The sequence below is a fragment of the Tupaia chinensis genome, unplaced genomic scaffold (assembly GCF_000334495.1).
Source record: "Tupaia chinensis unplaced genomic scaffold, TupChi_1.0 Scaffold000527_1, whole genome shotgun sequence".
Classification (NCBI taxonomy): Eukaryota; Metazoa; Chordata; class Mammalia; order Scandentia; family Tupaiidae; genus Tupaia; species Tupaia belangeri.
This window is the reverse complement of record NW_006160040.1, coordinates 8,257,418-8,280,703: the sequence shown is the minus strand read 5'-3', so window position 1 is coordinate 8,280,703 and position 23,286 is coordinate 8,257,418.

Below are 23,286 nucleotides of genomic sequence, written 5' to 3'. Positions count from 1 at the left end.
GAATTATCTCCCTAGAATATGGGTCACTACCTTCAGTATGTAAAACTCTGTATATATATTCAACTAGGTGGGACAAAACTCTCAATTTAGAGAGTACAGATAACTTGATAAAAAAGGGTCACTTCTAAATTTTATACATACAAGTTTAAACTTGTCTATATTTTTCTGTAATTTCTTTTTTCTAAAGTTTCTGCTCCTCTTTTCTTTCTTTTCTCTCTTCTTTTCCTTACTTTCTTTCCATTAGAAAGAGAGACAGAGAGCCACTTTCCCCAATAGAGTCCTGAGACTGAGGTCCACTTCCAGGTTCAGTCAACCTGTGATAATTTACTTGTATCGAAATTATTTGTTTCATCCTCATAATAATAAGCTAATCTAACTGTTCTTACCACTATTTTCTTATCTTCTTTTTCCACCCCAGTCTGTTCCATACCAAAAGGTGCCTTATAATATGTATGTGGACACCTTAGTCTGTGTGTTTAAGGTCTCTACATCCCTGTAAACACTGCCTTGTAGCCACCCTTTAGGTCTAGACATCCATACACTCTAGAGTATGAACTATCCATAGAGGATGGACCTAGGGAAGAAGTCTGTGAAGACTTGGATGTGGGCTTTGGGCACTCATGCCAGAGTCCTTGGTTTCAAACTATGATTTGGAAATGGCAACAGGAGGTTACAACTGCTAGATGGGCAGATTCCCTTAGTTATCAGATGCCTCACTTCTTTTTTTTGGAGAGGTTTTTGCTATAGGGCACGTGCGCTTGCCAGACAGACAGAGAGAGACAGAGAGACAGAAAGCGAGAAATCACCCCCTAGGGGGGATTTCCAGGCTTAAATCCCTTCTCTTCCATTCTTCTCTCAGGATCTTGGGCATGCACGCACAGGCGCCCAGGGTGAGTTTAAGCCACTGGGTCTGGGAGGCAAACTGCGGTCGACTGAATGGGAGTCCAGCGACATAGCTATTACTCTAACTGCTGGTCCCAGATGCCTCACTTCTATGTGAAGGCACAGACTAGAGGGAGACTAGACCAGACTAAAAGTATGGAGGCTCAAGGAAGGGGCACCATTGCCTGGGAATACAGAGATCTCTAGGAAATAAGAGTTGCAGTCACAGAGACTGAGAGCTGTGTCACCTTTTTGGAGTGCAGTTATAGTCAGCTTTCTGCAAAAAATAAGGTGAGCCAGAGACTGTGTACTCTACAGAGAGCCTAAGTGAGCAGGAATAGACCCATGTATTTTGTGAGCTATGCTTCTTACACTCCTTATGTTCTTTGTGTTTAAGCCTTTAGCTATTTGTTTTCCTTGGCATTTAGCAATGTATTTTGTATTTTTCAGTCTATTTTACTGTGCTATAAGGAAGCTATCTATGTTTGGGTCAGAGTATTAAAGTCAATAGCCTCTCCAGGTGAAATCAAGATATGAGAAAAAACTAACCAAAAGGAGGAAGAAAGTTAAACTGAAGAGAACAAGGTTCAGATCATCCAAACTCTATACAAAAATAACATTGAAAGTCTTGAGTTAAAGTTAATTTAAAAAGATAAACTCATTTCTCTCACTTAATTTATTTATATCACAAAATTATTATGCTTCAATTAGTTATACAGCATATAATTTTCTGTCTTAAAAGACACATGTCTCCTTATTGTCCAATGTATCATGTCTAAGTCTTAGTTCACTTGTTGAATTTTTATTGATTATCTGCTATTTATTAAGCACTGTGTTAGACACTGAGCATACTAAGCAAACACAACAGTCTTGGTCCTGAGCTCACATAGAATGCATTAGAGAATGATAAATAATAGGTTAGAAGTGATAAGTAGTAAAAGTAGTAAAAAATCATAAAGGAAAAGACTGTTAAGAGAGAAAATAAGAAAGGGAAGAGGACTTCTTCAGATTAGGATACATTTAAACAAGTATCTAAGAAAGAACAGGAGTTAGTCATTCACAAATAAGGAAGATGAGTGTTCGAAAAAATAAAAATAAAAAAAGACAGGATGTGTAAAGGTCCTGAGGTGGGATTATTGGTCTTTTGCAAAAGTGAAAGAAGGGCAGTGAACCTATAGGGGATAAATTTGAGAGAAAATAATGCTGACATTGGTTAAGAACCAGATTAGGCAGAGCCCTTCAGCAATTTCAGTTTAATTTCTTTTTTCCACAACAAAAGGTTGCCATTGAAGATTTTCCCATAAGACACTGTCATACTTCATTATATATTTTACAGGACTTACTTTTTTAAAATAATAAATTAGGATGAATCAATAATTGATTATTAAGATATTCTGAGAAGGTAGAATAGGTCATGAAAAACTAAAAAGTTTGATTTTAGTTTACAGTGGAATTAAGAATGTTGGGCATATTGGACATCATTTTTCTTTTTTTTTCTTTTTTTTTTAAGAGAGAGTTTTTTTGCTATAGGGCACATGCACTCACCAGAGAGACACAGAGAGACAGAAAGCAAAAAATCAGCCCCCAGGAGAAATAGCCATGCCACAATTTCTTCTACTTTCAGAGTCCTTGGCACACATGTATAGACCCATGATGTGAGTTTCAAGTCACTGGGTTTGGAACTCAAATCTAGGTTGGCCATGTGAGAGTCCAGTAACCGTTACACCACCCGCTGGTTCTTTGAAACATATTTTACTGGTGGAATCTTAATAGTTAAGTGAAATTTCTCTAGCCAGCCATAGGTTCGCTAATTAAATCTGGAAAGCAATAAGAGGTTGGGACTTTTCTGGAGAGATCACAAAAGCAATGAGAGGGCCGGCCAGTGGCGTGCTGATTATGACAGCTAGATCCCTCATGGCTAACTGCATAGTTCAATTCCCAGACCTGTCAGTTTGAAAAAGACATTGGGCACATGTGCACATGCATCTCAAATCCCAAGATGAGGATAAAAGAGGAGGAATTGCAGTTTAGCCATCTGCTTTGGGAGTGCTTTCTCACTTTCCCTCTCTCTCTTTCTCTCTGTCACATTTTTGCAAGTACACTCTGTAGCAAATTGAAAATAATGATAAATGCAATGAGAGTACTTCCTGAGGAATGGTTATAAAGTGGGCTACAGATTCCAAGTTGGTAAAGAAAGGATGATGAGCAAAGAGAAGATAAATGAATAGAAAGAAAATAAAGGCTAGGGATACTGAAGACAGTGTGGGAAGAGGAAAGAAATTAAGGAGAAAAATAGAGAGGCAAGACATTCATGGGACATAGAATTGGATTATTATCTATTGATGATAATTTGTATAGTATCCAGAACTGGACTGGCATGAAGTGTATTTATGTTGGTAAATTCACTTTACAAGTTAAGTGATGTTTACTGACTGAATATATAAAATAAATCAAAATAGAAAAAAATGTTTAAAAAAGAATCTACAAAACAAAATTTAAAAAGAAAATAATGGAGTCAATAGATTTAAAATTTGTATACAATAAGAGTTACAGTTTTAGTATAAATCTGAATCCGTTTTTTTTTCTCCTGTTTTATTTTGCTTTCGGTTTCAATCCATGAAGCTAACACTGATTTCATTAAATGCTAAAGTAAAAACTATAACCAACTCCTGGAAAATGCATAGCTGTAACTCCTGGAAACTCAAGGAATGGTCCAAGACAAATGACTCAATGTTACCAGCATTCATCTCTGTTCACCTTTGCACATTTGTTTTTCTTAAATTTCTAAGAGAAAGATTTTTTTCTGACTTTAAAATATATTTACTTATTTCTGTTCATTGATTATTCATTTATGTTCAGCAGACAAGCTCAAGTATATGAATTTGATAGCTAGGGAGGTAACCATGTACTCAAAAAGTCATACCAATCTGAGTAAGAAAGCTGGAGGCTGTGGTCAGAGAGTGGAATGCTGGAAAATATGCTTTCAGAATGGTGCAGTTTCTGGTGATAATAAGGTATGATATGAGGTCATGGCTTTACTACTGCAGGAAATTTCTAGTCCAGGAATCAAGGTTACTCATTACATATTAAGTTAAAAGAGAAACATTGAATGTTTCTGGCCTGGGGGATGGAAAAAATGGAATCAGCAATAACCAAATGAAGATTGTCCATCAGGAGAGCTAATTAGAGGGCACGGAAAGAACATACTGAAAATTATATAAATTACAGGTGCTGAATCCTTTCTTCTTAAAAGAGCAATGTTTTATATGAAGCAACGGGATAAATAAGAAGAATTGGGATGCACTGCTGGTTTCAGCCTTGTGCTGGATCCAGTTACCTGCCGCTCCCTTTATCCCTCCAGGTTTCCAAACTACCGACCCATTGTAGACAACTACAACTACGGGGATGTGTACGCCTTGTCTTTGCTCTTAGTGATAAAAGAACCTCTTTGTCTAAAAACCACAAATAATTCAGTCAGGTGAACAAACGTGAGAAAAAGATGTTTTCAATTTGCTGATATATTAGTTGGGAAACATTTTCTTGTCTTTGTTACTAGCCTTTCCGTAAATGAACTCTTCTTGAGTTATTCTAATTTGTATGTACAATTGGCTTCCTTGTTAGAACTCTAAATGATACATAAGCAAGTCTAAAATATTCTGTTTGCATTTTCTCTTACATTATGGGTGGTAATAGTAATCAAATATTGAGTAATTACTAGTAACAAAGCACTATATACGATATTATGTAATAGCAGATATGTGGTATTATCTCCATGTTAAAGGTGATAAAACTAAGCCTCAGGCTGTTAGTTATGTAATTAGTAGATTGCAGTGAGTCTAGGTCTATCTAGTACTTACACTCACAAATACAACTGACCCACACAGGAGGATATTGAGATATGTATGCCTCATCTTTGCTCTTAGTCATAAAAGTATCTATTTGGCTAAAAAACGTGAATTACTTAATTCAGTCATGTGAACAAAAGTGAGAAAAAGATGTCTTAAATTTAGGATTCTAAGAGCATATCAATGGTATATAGAAATCAGAATGACCAAAGAAGAATTTATTTACCAAAGGGCTAATAACAGATATGGAAAGGTGTGAGACTTGCAGTGTGTCCCTATTACTCCTCATTTATCTCCATTGTTTGTAGCATCTCTCTATCTCTATGTCTTTATCTTTATATATATATATATATATATATGTAGGGTAGGTGGGTACTGGGTGTCTGGCCCACTTTATCTGCATTTCTGCTTTCCTCAGTTTCAGTTACTTGTGGTTGATCACAATCAAAACATAGTAATTGAAAAAATTCCAGAAATAAACAATTATCAAGCTTAAAATTGTATGCTGTTTTGAGAAGCATGATGAAATCTCCCACTCAGTTGTGAATAATCCCTTTCTTCAGTATATTCATGCTGTGTATGCTATCCACATTAGTCTCTTAGCAGTCATCTGTGTTATCAGATTGAAAAAACATTGTTGGAAAAACATAGTCTAATGAGGATCAGTAATATTCGTGGCTTCACACATCCACTGAGGGTCTTGGAACATAGCCCTATTACGCTAGAGGGATTACTATACAAACACACACATACACATCTGAGATTTATTATTAATGAGTGATAAGTTTCTTGGGCAGATGTAAATCCTGCAGGTGTTTTTAAAAGTACGTGTTCATGATAGATTGTAGAAGAAAATAATTTGAACTCTAAATAGTGGATATTACAGTCTTTATATAGAATGTGCTTTGTGTTTTGCATTTAAAATTAAAATTTTTGAAATTTTTAGTTATAAAGATTTGTGTGTGTGTGTATGTGTGTGTATCCTTTAAATAACAAAGTTATATATATATAGGGTAGGTGGGTACTGGGTGTCTGGCCTACTTTATCTGCATTTCTGCTTTCCTCAGTTTCAGTTACTTGTGGTTGATCACAATCAAAACATAGTAATTGAAAAAATTCCAGAAATAAACAATTATCAAGCTTAAAATTGTATGCTGTTTTGAGAAGCATGATGAAATCTCCCACTCAGTTGTGAATAATCCCTTTCTTCAGTATATTCATGCTGTGTATGCTATCCACATTAGTCTCTTAGCAGTCATCTGTGTTATCAGATTGAAAAAACATTGTTGGAAAAACATAGTCTAATGAGGATCAGTAATATTCGTGGCTTCACACATCCACTGAGGGTCTTGGAACATAGCCCTATTACGCTAGAGGGATTACTATACAAACACACACATACACATCTGAGATTTATTATTAATGAGTGATAAGTTTCTTGGGCAGATGTAAATCCTGCAGGTGTTTTTAAAAGTACGTGTTCATGATAGATTGTAGAAGAAAATAATTTGAACTCTAAATAGTGGATATTACAGTCTTTATATAGAATGTGCTTTGTGTTTTGCATTTAAAATTAAAATTTTTGAAATTTTTAGTTATAAAGATTTGTGTGTGTGTGTATGTGTGTGTATCCTTTAAATAACAAAGTGATTAGTTAGTATGGAAGAAATTCACTTGAAAAGTTTCTCAAAATCCATCAAAATGGGTCATAACTTTAAGTGTACATGACAAAAAACAACATTTATTTGAGTGGTGGGAAGTTTACACCACTGTGCACACAGACAGCCACAGAGGAAAATAGCTCAGTAAATCCAAAGCATGATCAAAGTTGGTATGACTACATTCTATTCCTATTACACCTTACCTTACTGTGTGTGCTCATTATTTTCTGCTGTTTATCTAATCCATTACCTAGCCCCTCTAAGTCTGAGGTCAAATAAATGGCATTTCCTCTTTAGAACGTTACTACCTCACACTCTATAATTGGCTAGTAGAGTTAGAGAGATTGTCGGTATGGGAACAAAAAATTCCTCCTCCAACAAAAACGCAAAATTGTCATGATTTGGTTCATTTTTACCACTGAAACATTTTTTGGAATTAGAATTTATAACAAGTTATCTCATTTAAAAAAAAAAAGTGAGATGTTTGCTATTAAATGTGACTGCATGAAAACCATTAGAAGAGACATTTGGAACTTGAAGACATTCCAGACACTATTAATCCAGACATTTTTGTTTTAACAGAATCTTTAGGAATAGTTTACAATTCATAGGAGAGTTGTTTTCACATGGGGGAAGCTGTTATCTTCCAAGGTCATATAGAAGATAACACTCAATTTCTGAAAAAACAGAAACTTAGAGAAGAAATGTCCTTTGAGATTTGAATTATTCACTTTGTTTTAAAAACTAGTATGTGTTTGGAAAATAGCTCACTTATAACTTGGCATTTATTTTGTTAATAAATTATAGAAAATTAGAATAGCAGTTGGTTTATTTATTTCAGGGTAATTTTTTAATGTTTCTGAAAACAACAGTTCTTCTAAATGAAGCTGAAAAACTTTACCATCCCCAAAGTGCACCTCTTAGGAGTAGAATGCCAGGCCTGTAAGTTTCTCCTTGGTAATTTTATTCATAGTAAATCTTAACCACTGACAAGGGAATGTTTCCATTCAGAAGCATCAAAGACAGCTGAAATTGAGGAAAATGAAAAAAATGGGTTAGGTCTAGGGTATTCATTAACAAAATTTAATCTACATTAATCTCAACATAGATTAAAATAGTAGTTCTTGGGACCAGCAGATGGCATAATGGTTACATCACTAGACTCCCATATAGTCGACCACTGTTCATACCCCAGACCCAGTGACTTAAAACTCATGCTGAGTATGTGTGCATATATGCCCAAAATCCCGAGAGGAAAATGGAGGTGAAAGGATAGCGATGTGGCCATTCCCTCTGGACGAGTAATTTCTTGCTTTCTTTCCCTCTGTCTCTCTGGGAGTGTACATGCCCAATAGGAAAAAAAAAATCTCTCTAAAAAAAAAGAAAAAAAAGAGTTCTCATAGTCACTTAAGTTGGATAATTCATGTATGCTTTTTTTTCTACTGTATTTTAGATTTTTAAACAGTAAGTTGCTATTACTTCTCCTGGTTACTGTGACTCTACAAAATGAAAATAGAAATAAGGGTATGTGGTGTGTGTTTGCATACGACATACCAGAGAGGAAGAGAGGGGGAGAGCTCTTAGGAGATGGCAAGATGGTAGTGGAACTGATGTTCTTATAGAATATTTGCTACTCTGTAAACTTCCAGAACAGCCAACTATGCGATGACTCATTTGTGGATGAGCTTTCTGAGACTACTGGGAGTAAGATGATTTCAAGTACAGTCTTCATTTCATTATGAGACTTCTATTTGTCTTTTTTCTGGGAATACCATCTCTGAAAGCTACAAACACAAAAGCAGGGTAATTGTTCATAAATCTGACCAGTTGAGTTTTGTGATGTGTGTCCTGCACAGCGTAAACAAGGTAGAGGAAACAGGAGGTCTAAGCAGCAGTATTTTGAAGACAAAAAGCACTGAATTAAAATGCCAGCACCAGAGCTGGCAACCGGGGGCCAGCTAGAGTGCAAAGCAGTTTATAATTAAGCTGGGTGAACCTAAAACCTCACTCTGGGAAGTCTGTAAACTCAGTCCAAGTTCTATCTAATCTTTTATTAACGTGCTAAATTCCTTTTGGGTAAATTTAATCCATATGAGCCTCCGTTTATTCATTTATTGTGAGGAATATCTTCTAGATCAGGAATAAAAATATATTTAGTATGCATGCTGATTTCCCCATTTCCTCGCCCGAGCTACAAGTAGCCTTGGATGGTCACTCTTTCTTGCTGCACCCAGAGGCTTTTCAGAATCCTCCTAACCATGATGGGTAGAAAGCAATCATCAACTGATAAGAGCTAGTGTAAAGTGAAAGCAATTTGCCACTCAGGGGCTGAATGAACTTTGACTTCTGAATTTGCAACTCAAAATTGTGCTGCACATTCTCTGTGTCACATGTATGACAGAAAAATAAACATAAAAATGGGAGGAGCTTAGATCTTAAATTACAGCCCTTTATGGGTTAAAAAGTGCTTTGAGTTAATCCTTTCTTAAACCAACTGGTTTCTCAATTTCCACTATGTATTAAAATGGCCCAGGAAGTTTTTGTTGTTTTTGTTTCAATAACTCTGCCTTAACAAAGGAACAATTCATAGAACACTAAGTGATAAAAGTCACCCAATTTCAATAGCTCCATATACTTAATCAATCTAATTTCTCATAGCTCCCATCATAAAACAGTCTTGAAAACATCTCTACTCATGACAATAATGTTCACTTCTGTACTGTTCTTCTATTATGGAGTGAGGTGGTGCCCACCAATGCAAAAGACTACTGCAGGCTGCAGGAGTGCCGGCATTGAATCCATCCTCTCACTCCCTATTATGTTCACCCAAGTCTTTAGAATCCAACAAATCTCCTCTCTCCTACATGGAGATATAAGGGGGTTCAAAAAATTCGTGGAAAATGAAATTAAAGTACCAGTTTATTTTGGTGCAAAAATCTTTGGAAATCCATGTATAATTTTTTAAAAATAATATCAATTGGGGGAACCAGCAGTTAGTGTAATGGCTATGTCGCTGGACTCCCACATAGTCGACCGCGGTTCGTGTCCCGGACCCAGTGGCTTAAAACTCACGCCGGGCACGTGTGCGTGCGTGCCCAAGATCCCGAGAGGAGAATGGAGGAGAAGGGATTGCGGCATGGCTATCCCCCTTGGGAGGTGATTTCTTGCTTTCTATCTCTCTGTCTCTCTCTGGCAAGCACACACACTCTATGGCAAAAACCTCTCCAAAAAATAAAAAATAATATCAATTTTCATCACATTTTGTAGACCCCTTGTACACTGCAGCAAACTTCACTGGTATTTCCCTCTTTCCTTTTTCGCTTGTTGTGTTATCTGGAAGGAGGTGTTCAGCGCTACTATCCTGTTCCAACTTAACGATTACTAAAACCTGTCTACACTTGAGGTTCATGAAAGGTGCTTCAAAAAAGAAATACTCAGGTCCCACTCCAAAACAACTGAATTAGGACCTCTGGGGATAGGACTTAAGCATACAGCTGGATAAAGCAGAATAGAAGAAAACATAGAAGTCAAAAATACTGTTGTAAGTAGAGAAGTTATCAAGGCTATTTCATGTTGGGAGCGTTGAGAAATTACACTTGCTAAGTGTATGAAGCTATTGAAATTGGGCAGCTTTTATTTTATCCCTCCTGTGGTTTCTTAGTTGTTTCGATATAACTTCTGAAGGATTATTACGAAAGCATGCAAACTAAGTTTCAGTGACCAAATGAATAACCAATTTAATACTTCTTTTTTTTTTTTTCATTTTTTCCAGAAGGCATATGTGATTGCCTTCCATGGTGCATGATCACATCACAGTCCCTCCTCCATTTCTCCCTCTTTTGGGGAGGATTTCAGGCATGTATGCATATGTGCTAAGCATGCTTTTCAAGCTGGTGGGTCCAGATCTCAAAGCTTGTGGTCAATTATGTGGGGTCCAGGCAGCTTAATCACAAAGCCTCTGGCTGGCTCTAATGTACTACTTTGGCAAATAAAATAATTATAGGCTTTTGATCTGACCAAGACAGCACAAAAGAAAATCTAGTAGAAAAGTAGGTAGCTGGAAATTCTCTCTCCACTCATCTTGCTTAGATCCCATACAGAAGTGTACATTGTTTCCGAAAGGGATTTTCCTATAAACCATTGTAGAATTCTACAATCTGTGGAATATAATTTAACTTAGGGTTAATGTTAGAAAAAATACATACCATAAAAGTGTTATTTTTTTACTCTTTATAACCACGTGGAATTCACTAGGACAGAAAATAAGATTATTTAATACATCATTATGACATAGTAAAAGTTAACATAGAATTTTCCAGAATGTGGGTATTCAGTACATATTTGAAATTAACCAAATACCATCACTGCATGCTCTCTCTGTTTTGTTTTCCAACTATTGCCCTTTTATTTTCTTGCATTTGACTTCTTATAGTAGAGTTTTGTGGTGTTTTTTTTTTTCCTCTAATTAAAGACTTTGTTTTCTGTTTTCCCACCACAGCACAAATCATCCAGCTAGCAAACCTCTCAGTTCAGGATTTGTTCCTAAAGTTATTTGTAAGCTAATATGAACTCATAAATAATTTGTGAAAAAAATTTACTTAACATAAGTAAAGCTAGATATATATAACTAGACCATAAAAAAAATAATATATAATTTCTTTGCTATTTAATTCTGAGTTTCATGGACCTCTAAAAATAATCCAGGCACACCTGTGTTATTAAGTGATACTTCATACTATAGAATTTGGATTATACTGTGTTTCCACTTAAGTGTTGATAGCTAGGCAATTAACTCAGATTTATCTGGTTTATTTGAATGATTTCAAGTTAGCAAGATTTTTCCGTGATTAGCATAATAATAATAAAAGTAACTCATGAAATTTAAAGCTCTTCATTTGACTCTGCCAATGATAGGTCATTATTTTTAACCTTGGCTTTTCTGCTTCCAGTAACTGATACACAAGTAAGAGGCTGAGTTAGGTAATAATAATTCAAAAAAGAATTATCATGGACATACGAGAATTGTTCTCCAAGCATTTGCTTTTCTCCTTTTTTTGAACAAGCTGGAAATCATATTTTTCTACAGGCTATAAAAGTACATGAAATGTCTTGATGTTAGTGTTTTTCACTTCATATTTTCTAAAACCATATGCTTATAAACCAAAAGCAGAAAACTTCAAAAGTTTGGGGTTTGGATCGAGATCAGGATAGGTACATAGAGCTGAAGTCTCTCTTTAACAAGGCCCGTTCAGAGGATAAGGGTTTGGTTGGAGTTGTTTTTGTGAACAGACTCATGTCAAGGATTTCTCAATATGATTCTAAGTCACATTTACCCAAATTGCCTTTAAACTGTTTTTTGTTTTGTTTTTTTTTTTTTTTTTGGAGAGGTTTTCCCTATAGGGCGCGAGCGCTCGCCAGACAGACAGAGAGAGACAGAAAGCGAGAAATCACCCCCCAGAGGGGATGGTCATGCCGCAATCCCTTCTCCTCCATTCTCCTCTCGGGATCTTGGGCACGCACGCACACGCGCCTGGCGTGAGTTTTAAGCCACCTGATCCGGGATTTGAACCGTGGTCGACTATGTGGGAGTCCAGCGACATAACCATTACGCTAACTGCTGGTTCCCTAAACTGTTATTTTTTAATTCTAGTCTTAATTTTACTATCTCATATAAAGTCTTTTTATTTTATTATATATTCCCTTTTAGTCTTTTAACTAAAGAGTTCATTTTTCAGACATATGCAATGGGTGTACATATGTATTTGTGTGCATATGTGTACATATATATGTCTATTTATACATATGTGAAGTCTTTCTACATATACATATATGTACACACATACATAGACACATACTCTATATATTTGAGTATCCTATATACACACAATTACACATACATATTGTGTTTTCTTGCATACTTAAAAAAAATTTAACATCATCTCACTATGCCAAATAGTCTTAGAATGTTCCATCCAACTTTTTATCTGATATACTAGAATCCTCTAGAATCTTAGGAAAAGAAAAGGCAGATACACAGAAGATGACAAAGCACTAATTTTTGTTGTTGTTGTTTTCAAATGTCCAATTTTAAAATAGTAAACATACAGCTATGAAAATCTCTGAATTTTGACAAATGTGGGTATTCATGGAATACTACCACAATCAAAATATAGAATGTTTTCTTCACTCTCACAAATTCCCTTGTGCCTTTTGGTAGTCTATCATTCCCCTTCACTCTTGGCCATGGTTAACCACTGATTTCCTTTCTAAAACAGTTTGTCTTTTCCAGAATTTTGTACAAATCAAATCATACAGTATATAGTCTTTGAGTTTGACTTTCTTTGCTTAACCTAATGAATCTGAGATTCATCCATATTATTTCATAAAATGGTCCTTTTTTCCCTTTTATTCCTGATATTTCATTATATACATTTGTAATAGATCATTGTTTTTCTTTCATTTTTAAAGTTTATTTATTTCTTCCATGAGAGAGATATATACACTCTAAAAGGGTATTCACACTTCAATCCTGCCCCCAGCCTCAACTGGCCAGGACCTTGGACACAGATGCACGTGCCTGTATGTACAGGGAGACATAGGACATGAACCTGGGACCTTCCCATATGACTTCAACATTGTGAAGCATTAAGTTATTCCTACATCTCCATGGCTGGCCATGGTCCTTGTATCTTTTTTGTTTTTGTTTTTGTTTTTATTTGCCAGAGGGTGCATGTACTGGCCAGAAAGACACAGAGAGAGAGGAGAAAACATCCCAGCTCCAATTCCCTTTCTACATTTCTCCTTCATTTCTGGATTTGGGGCACACATACACATGCTTCAAGAGTGTTCTTCAAGCTGCCAGGTCCAAGACTCAAACTGTGGTTAGTCTTTTGAAATCTAGCCTTCTTAACCATCAGGCCACCGCCTGGCTTGAACCTTGGTTCTTGATGGTAGTTAGCCTCAAAATGAACTATATTGAAAGCCACCTAACTCTGGGACGGATTGATAGATGAGATAATTTTTCCCTTTTAAACTGTTTTGGTATTTTTTAACCAGTTTATTCTAGTTAATATATCAAATTGATCCAACCAACTATTAATGATATGAAACATTGCATTCAAATGTAATATTATATGTTTATTCCTTCTGGGATGTTCAACTAAAGTGATTTAACTCAGAACAAGTTTGTCTAAGATTATTATTCACAGTTAAGCTTATTTACTTAAATTCTCTGTTGTTAGATTGGGCACACCACAGTGACTGTCAAGATGTAATTTTGTGCTTCAATATGAGTACTGTTCTATTGAAACTGGATGAGCCTGAATTCTATCAGCTAATCCAACAGGTCTCTTTATCAAAAGTTATATACATAGAAACCAATCACTATTCTATTTAAATTATATTTTCTCTTTCCTTTTAGGCATGTATTTACCCTTCCTAATTAAGATAAGTAAGTTATTTCAGTTGTTTCTAGCTTTCATCCAGATCTTGTTATTTTTTAATTTGAAATATTTGTCCTTAGTAATGTAGAGAATTGACCTAAATTAATTCTTCTCCATATCAATGTTAAATTATTTCATCCAAGCTTACTAGTAATGGTGGCACCTTTCTCAGCAAGAACATCTTTTTCCAGATAAAATAGTACTTCACATTCATGGAGTATCTACAAAGTTAGTAACACTCTGCTAAATATCTTACTTACATTCTCTCATTTGGTCTTCCCAGTTATTACAGTTAGCATAATGGCTATGTCGCTGGACTCCCACGTAGTCGACTGAGGTTCGCGTCCCAGACCCGGAGGCTTAAAACTCATGCAGGGCGCGTGTGCGTGCGTGCCCAAGATCCCGAGAGGAGAATGGAGGAGAAGGGATTGTGGCGTGACCATCCTCTCTGGGGGGTGATTTCTCACTTTCTGTCTCTATGTCTCTCTCTGTCTGCCTGGTGAGTGCACGCACCCTATAGCGAAAACCTCTCCAAAAAAAATAAAACTAAGGCTTAAATCTTGTATTACACAATATAATATGTCTTTAAAAAATTTAAATTTTCTACACCCCAAACCATAGAATCCTAAAAAAAAAAAAAAGAGTATGCGTAGTGGTGTGTTTCTTTTTTGAATCATGTTTCTTTATTTCAGTGATAAGGGGAATTTTAAATTTTATTTTATTTATTTCTCAATGTTTAGAAAAAAATTCCAGTCTTCTGCACTAAAACCCAATGTCTGTTTGGTATAAATGTATCCATATGGTTTCTATATATGGTTTTGCAAATTGTTATTATTGAAAGCAGTAGTAGTAGTAGTAGTAGCAACATAACCTATTATCTCTATTCATGGAGGGCCCTTAGCATCTAGCCACATTCTTCAGTAATCTTCTATCCCTTGTCACCTATGGCCTAAAATACAGGGATATAGTTCAATAGATAAAATAGTTGTATAAATGTGCCTATTTATTTATTTGCCCTCATTTCACTGATTATGAAATGAAGCACCAAGGCATATACTAAAAGCTTATCGATAAGACTGAAAGAGAGACCTTTCAGCAGGTACTTCATAAAACTTCATTTGCAACATGATATGGCTACCATGAGGTGATTTTCTAAATCATCTACAAGTGTTTGAGCAAGGGCATTGATGCCCTTTCATAGCGAGTCATAAAGCAGGTTGCCCTGGAGAGTTCACTGGTATCCCTGCCGAATGGCCATTTTTTCCTCTAATTTGCTTTTACAGTCAGTCTGTGTATTTAGACATGTCTCCATTAATCATCTCCAAGGGAACCAGCCAGCAAAGGTTATAATGTTCTGCTTTAGGATGTCAGTCTTGGTGTATACTTGAATAAAAGATCTCCTAGATAATTAGCCATAGCAATTCCAAAACTGATGCTTGTAGGCATTCCTTCGATTTAAGAAAGAATCCTGGGAAGCTACAAGAAAAGCCACAAAGTAGGGGATTACCCTTATTGGAATGATGCTAAACTAATATGTAAGCGTGTATAATGAATATGCAAGGGGGATTCTTACTTCATGAAGCAATTATTTCTGCCCCAGGCATCAATGTCTTTAATAGCAACAAGAACAGATGCCACAGCTGTGATAAATGAAGAGAAGGAAGGAGACCCATCAGTAGTACAGACTGTGTGTGTGTGTGTGTGTATTGTCTTATAGCAGAGAGCTTGATTTCCCTCAGATAACTAAAGCACAGCATTCTAAGAAAAATTACACATGGTGCTTGGAACAGTTTTCAGGGAGAACTGCGAAAGGCATGCTTTGGGAATTTCACTTCTCAAATCCCAGCTCTGCCACTTACATTCATGCAATCTTGGCTGATTTCTTAGCTTCTCTGTTCCTTTACTTTATAGAACAAAAATATTACTCAGTTCATAAGGTCAGTGGAAAGACTAAATAAAATATGTCACGTAAAGTACAAAGACCAGTGTCTAGCTACTTACGGGAATTCTACTAATGATATCATTATTGTTGTCGTATATAGGAACTACAGTTCTAGTTTTAGACATTTGAAGCTATCCATACCTGTTAGTTATCAGAATTTATCAAATAATTTGGAGTCCACAAATATCAAAACACCTGAAAGTCAAAAACCTCAGTTTTTAAACTATAACTTGTCAAGAAAAAGACTTAAGTGATGACAAAATATTTAGCCACAATTAAGTGAAAGATGTAAATGCCACTACTTCATTCTACATGTTATTTAGCATGAATATGAAGTTTCTACATTTTTCATTTAGTTGTTTTAAAAGTATGTTTATTGTCATCTAGAACTAGTAATGAGAAACAAAGAAATGTAAAATAAGACTCAGAGCCAAGAATGACTCTTTATATTTTACCTAAAATTGACAGAGAAATAATCTTCCTGCCACATGGCTTTTCTATTCCTTTCTATTTCTATTATTTCTTCCAACTTTTTGCTCTTGAAGAAAGAAGGCCTCACCAAGTATTCATAAGTCATAGCAGTGATAAGGTAAGTAATATGTGTAAAGCACACTTGAGTCTCATCACTATTATGAGTGCTTTCCATGTAGTATCTCATGAGGCCTTCACAATGACTATGAAGTCTTACTGTTGTCTTTATTCTACAGATAGAAAAACTAAGCTATGCAGAACTTAAGGATCTTGCTCCAGATCAGAAACCTAGTAAGTAAAAAATCTGAGACTCAAACCCTAATGAGTGTGCTCTCACCCAGCTGTGCCTCACCACCTCTGAAGGCAGCAAGAGCGCGACCAGAGCACTGAAGGCCCATGTAGCTTGAATGGCTATCTAACAATAATCTTTCCAGTTAATTTCTATAGAATTCCATTTTTCTTTTTCTAACTACATTTTCTAATAAGAACGAAGAATGATACCTATCATAAATACAAAACAAGAAGTTCATTTGTGTCTCATTTCCTTCATGACACTTGCTATGGGAAGTAAATCCCATGGTAATATGGTCAGCCATAAGAAATATGGGGCCCCTAATATCTAGACTTAAGAAATTGGACCATAAACTATAATACTTATATCAGCTTTTGAGCACACCTCAAAATGTGCCTGTTTCACTCAGGTTTGTCACAGCTTGATTGGGATAAGCAATTACCAGTATGATGTCTCCACTGCTCTTAAAGAATTTCCATTTATGGGGGACCAGCAGTTAGTGTAATGGCTATGTCACTGGACTCCCGCAGTTTGCGTCCCAGACCCGGCGGCTTAAAACTCATACTGGGCGTGTTTGCGTGCGTGCCCAAGATCCTGAGAGGAGAAAGGAGGAGAAGGAATTGCAGCGTGGCCATTCTCCCCCACCCAGTGGTGATTTCTCGCTTTCTGTCTCTCCGTCTGTCTGGCAAACGCACGTGCCCTATAACAAAAACCTCTCAAAAAAAAAAAAAAAAAAAAAAAGAATTTCCATTTACATCAGATACACCCTTTTTTCGGTTTCTATTCAATTCTTCTTAATAATGAATAGTCATTTATTAAAGGGAAGGGATCATCTTTTACAAGAAGGCAAAATTCATTTAAACCAAGGTACAGAAAAAAAGATTTAAGTGTTATGGCAAGAAGACACACACACAAAGAGAGAGGGAGAGAGAAAGGAAGGCTCCTCTGTGTGATCGTAATGCATGTAGAAAGTGATTCTGAAAAGGAATCTCCAAGAAAAGTTTGAGGAATATTAAGTTGTATTCAAATGCCTAACCTCTACAGATAACATCTGTAAAGGTAACATTCATTTTTCTAAAGCTTTTGGAGGGGGGGGAAGTATTTTAAATTTTATCTTATTATTTTACCATTTAAAAATGGACACTAAGTAAAAAATCTTAAGTCTTTGGATCTCTTCAGAAGATAGTAAATTAGTGGAGAAAAGGATCTTGTCTGATAGTGGAATTCCATTCAAACTATGATGTGTCTCTCAACTGACTTCGTAGGCATTCAAATGCCCAACCTCTGCATACTTTCCCTCCTCAGGTCCACTGCCCTGTTCTTTTCATTTTTGTTTTTGTTTTCGTTTTTTAGCTCTAATTCCACTGTAATTATGAAAACTGTGCTTTTAATAACAGGAGAATCTTACTGTTATTATTGAAATTTTCATCATTCTGGAAAGAAAAATGATGCATCTTGTTTGTAATAAACAGCCTTCCACAAGACTGCATTATCTAACATTCTCCTCCTAGATCACCTCCTGAACTATGTTCTTCATCCTTCCCCCCTCCTATGCAAATAATTTTAAATAGTTTCAGGGAAGAACTCTTTGGGTTGTGTTGTTCATGACAAGGTCAGATTTGCTAATTCTTCTTGAGTGTTCTCAAAGTATGGCTTGTTTCCAAAGCCAAAAATGCAAAATCATGTGATTTCTGTAGTTTTCCAAATGATCCAATTTATGGCATTTGGAATATTTACTCTGTACATTATTAAGAGTTCTTTTTAATTTTTCTTATTGCAATAGATGCTAAAAATTGTTTGCATGGTCAGTAATGGATAACTCATGTGGTCAATTAATAGGTATTATAAACATGTGGCTATATAAACTCTCAACCCAAAGGGCTATTGTAAATAAGATGACCTCGAATTCTATGAGAACAAGTTAGATGCCTCTAGTTTCCCTTTGGAAACAGCTGTGTGGAATCACATGATAAAGGCTAAATACATTTGGCTTTAAGAGCTGTTTTTCTTTTTTTCTTTAGCATCCATGACTCTCACTAAAATTAATGAAGATAAACATTCCTTGGACATAACAGTCCTTCCTTTATGAAATACTAATTGGCAGCTCCAAAATACTTTTATATGTTCTCCATGTGGAGAGCACCGAGAATATTTTATTCCTATAGTTTTTTTCAAAGTTATGTAATATTTTCTCTGGTATATTGAAGAGCAAATTTCCATAAAACTTATGGATTATGGAATGAGAAGTTTTTCTGCTAGCCAGAGATAATGTGAAGAATCAATCTGAGTAAATTATAACTTTAGGAAATTCTTATGTGTGTTTTCAAAAACATTTATAGCAGATGCAAGTTATTAAAGGCTAAGTAATTTTATTAAGCACAAGTACTAAATAAACCAAGGATTGTCGGGTAGTCAACAGTGCTAGAGATTTGACGTGTCCCTAAACTCCATGAAAAGAGGAATATCTTTGCAAAAAACTTCAAGAGATGTGCCAGAGATCCATGAACCATTTTGGTTGTAGTCTTTCTGTTAATTGGCTCTACCTAGAAATTGCTAGATTGTGCTCAAGTAACTGACTAGAACATTCAATAATAAGTAGATGGAGGGGAAAGCAAGTTTGATATAAACAAGTGGAAGCATACCAGATTATTCTAAAATATTAAAGGGCTTACCCAATAGCCTAATGGGTAAGGGAGCTGGATCCCACATGACTGACTACACAAAATAAATCCTAGCTTTGGAGGCTTGAAAAACATGCCAGGTTCATGTGGGTTCATGTCCAAAATTCGGAAAGGAAAGAGGAAAAGGAATTGTGATGTGACTATACCCCATGAGGGGTGCTTTTTCCCTCTTTTGCTCTTTCTGTCTGAATCCCTCTGGAGAACATATGTAGTCTTTGGCAATTAAAAAAAAAATGATGATTAGGAATAACATTGACTTGGTCAGATAATTTGATGTTTGGTATGAAACTAACCTTTTAAAAAGTTTACTTTTTGTCTTTATAAAAGTGAGAACAGAGAGTGAAACACCTTCAACAAGGGCTCATACTGTGACTTCCCCCTACCAGTCTTCCCAGTCAGTGGGATTATGGACAGGTGTCTGACATCTGTATGTTGATTGGGAAACCAAACTCTTTATCTTCCATCTTGATCCAGCTTATCTTGAGCATCATGTTTCTGCTATGCTATTGAGCTGGCTACACGGTAATTTTTGTGAGGGACAGAGAGAGAGATTTTTACTATAGGGCACATGCACTTGCTGGAGAGGCAGAGAGAGACAGAGAGATAGAAACCAAGGAATCACCTCCCGGTGGGCCACACCACAATCCCTTCTCTGACATTCTCTCAGGATCTTGGGAAGGACTTGAACCATGGTCAACTACATGGGAGTCCAGTGACATAACCATATCCCATCTGCTGGCCCCAATAGTAATTTTAACATAAAAGATTTTCTAACATGAAATGATATTACGAACAGAATAACAACATGTATTTAGTTGATTACATTTTTAATTTAATATTCTGACTCATTTGTTTTTGCATTTGAAGTCACTATTAATTCCCATTTAACATGAGTAAATGAATGAATTGGTATTTGACAATTACATAATAAGTTGCCTTCGTCAATATTTTCTCCATAAGAGCATTATAGGACGTCTTTCTCCATTTCAAAGGAAAAAAATAATCTGGGATTTCTTCCCAAACTCTGGTTTATTTCTACTCTGAGGAATAAAACTTCATCTACGAATGCTTGTTTGGAATCTTGATATTTTGCTGTTTATTAATAAGATAAGCCATTAGAATATACCTTATTCAGATTATTTCTGAGACACAGCTGCTAATTTTGATAAATTTATATTATAAATAACTACAGAAAATTTGAAAATATAATTAAATCAAAAATGTCCATAATTACCAAGTCATAGCTATTCTCAGTATTGTGAGATACTACTACTCGGGCATTTTACTATGCACATGTAATTGCATATGTAAATATATATGCATTCACATATGAATCTTAAATCTATACAAACAATATCAAACAATAAGGTAGTTAGATGTATTACAAAATATGGCATAGTAAAACTTTGTAAGGGTGCCAGATTGTGGTACAGTGGTAAAAGGTGATACTCTATGAGGATGACCCACATAGGAAGGTTCCAGGTTTTCATCTGGAAGTTTCCCTGAGAAATTCTGGACTCTCACAGACTAAGTTGAGGTTCAGTCATGGAGTCAAGATCCTGTTGCAGTGTTGTCCCTTTCTTTCTCTGTCACTCATAGAAGAAGTTAATAAGTAACCTTTAAAAATGATTTTCAAAAGAAAATAATTACAATTCTACATTATTATCACTCTCATCATTTTTACATTTTACCTCTGGTCTGTATTTATATTTCTACTTAACTGCAATCATATACATCATACATCAGTAGCTACTTTTATAAGAAGATAGTAATGGCATTTCTATTGCTTCAAAGCCACTGTTTTTTGTTTTTTTGGGTTTTTTTGTTTGTTTTTTAACATGCATTCATTACAAATTAACCTGAGAAGTGTAAAACCATGACATTTACATCAGAGGTATTTTAGCCTTTTTGGGTGACTATTCAGTTGACTTAAGAAAGGCAGTAACATAAAAAAATTCCAAATATCTGATTTCCATATGGGAAGCAGCTGTTCTTTTTCATGCTGGTGGAAGGAGATCTGTGCTCTGTGCTATGTCTGGCTTTCTGGGGCTCTGACTATTGAAATCTCATCCCTGCTCAGATATATCTTGGAGGACTGGTGATAATATAGATAACATTTATTGGCATTTAGTTTATGACAAGCACTGTGTTAGGCATTTTACAGTTATTACCTCATTCAATTCTCAGACTATTATTTTAAGATGAAGGAATTAAAGCTTACAGAGATCACATATCTTGCCCAGAGTCACGTAGATAATAAGAGTGCAAAGTGAGAACTTTTATCTGTGTAATGCCAGAGCCTTGACCACCAGCACCATGTTATCCAGCAGGCCTATAAGAAACTACATTCCACTGTTGTTTGGGAGGCTAGAAATTAGGTGTCTTCTGCTGGAACCCTCAGATCCCATCAGTCGTCTTACAGTTTGGTGTAGACGCTTCCAGCTTTCAGAAAACGGACTAACTTTGGGAAATATATCACTTACTCCTTGGAAATCTCCTGACACAATGCTTCCTTTCTGGTTATTTCTTTTTTTTTCTTGGCTTGGTACCTTGAATGAATTCCCCACACGGAATCAACCATTACCTATTTCTACCTTATTCCTTTTCCCCAAATCTGATCTGTAAACTTTATGCCTCCCTTCCAGTAAATCAATCTGCATGTAGTTCTCCCATCTTCAATTTCTTTATCTCTCTTTCTTTCTTTCATTCTTTCTTTTAATTTTTTAATCTTTCAGTTCATTTGTTTGCTTTAGGGTGTGTGCCTTCATAGGAGAGAGAGGAAGAGAGAGAGAAACATAAAGCAAGAAATCATCTCTACGGGGGTTGGCCGCACTGCAGTCCCTTGACTCACTCACCCCTCAAGACCCTGGGCATGCATACACCCTTTCACAGCATGTTTCTTAAGCCACCAGGTCCAGGACTCAAACCATACTTTCCATTATGTGGGATCCCCCATGCCACTTGCTGGCCATTCTTCAATTTCTTAGCCGTTTGATTCATTTGAAGGATTCTCTAAAATTTTCAAAGCAAATACATTTCCTAAACACTTCCACATAGTTTTCCAGCTGCTGAAAGCAAAATTTTTAGAAACAACCTTGACTCTCCTATTTCAAGTATCAATAAACTCTACAGGTGCTACTTTAAAAAATATTTTCAAGATACAACTTTTTTTACTTTTTTCATTGGTATTTCTTAGGTCAAATCACTACCAACCCTCTACTTCTTTTTTCCTCTTGTTGCCTATTCCATTGTCCACACAGAGGTCATAGGGATCTTACTGAAACTTCTATCCGATTAGGTCACCTTTCCGTACCGGGTCTCCAATGGCTTCCATCTCAGAGCAAGAACTGGACACTCACAACCTGCAATAGGGTTGTGTACTCTGGACCCCCATGACCTCGTTGCCCTATCATTCCCTCTCCTATTTGTCTAGTCCAACTGGATACCTTGCACTTTCTAAAATAGGCCAAGGCAGCTTGGCACTTGTGTTTGTCTCTACCTGGAACATTTTTCTGACCCAAGACACATGACTTGATTTTCCATCTTACTTCTGTTCACCGGTCACTTTTTCAGAGAGGCTGCTCCGGATCACCTTATGTGGAATAGCAACACCAAATGTGAACATGTCCTGCTCTCCCTCCCCTTGTTTTATTTTCTGCCATGGCAGTTGTCACATCTGACACATAATTATTTCTTTAATTGCATGTTATCTCCCTATGGAATATAATCTCCATGAGGTCTGCTGGGTTTCCTGCTATATCTTCAGCCTCCAGTGGTGCTAGCACACAGCAAGCACTTGTTGAATAAAGTGAAATTCACCTTCCACTTTTTGGACTATAATTATTTCAGGATAATACTTGATAATACAGTCTACTTCTTTGGAAGTAGAATGTTAAATAATGCAAGTCACTTTAAAAATAAATATATTTTAATAATTTATGCTATATGTTGACATTTGAGACTAGAATTAAATTTGTTATGATATTTAAATAATCAAACCAGTATCTAAACATAGACAAATAACTCTTGTGTGTGTGTGTATATATATATGTGTGTGTGTGTGTGTGTGT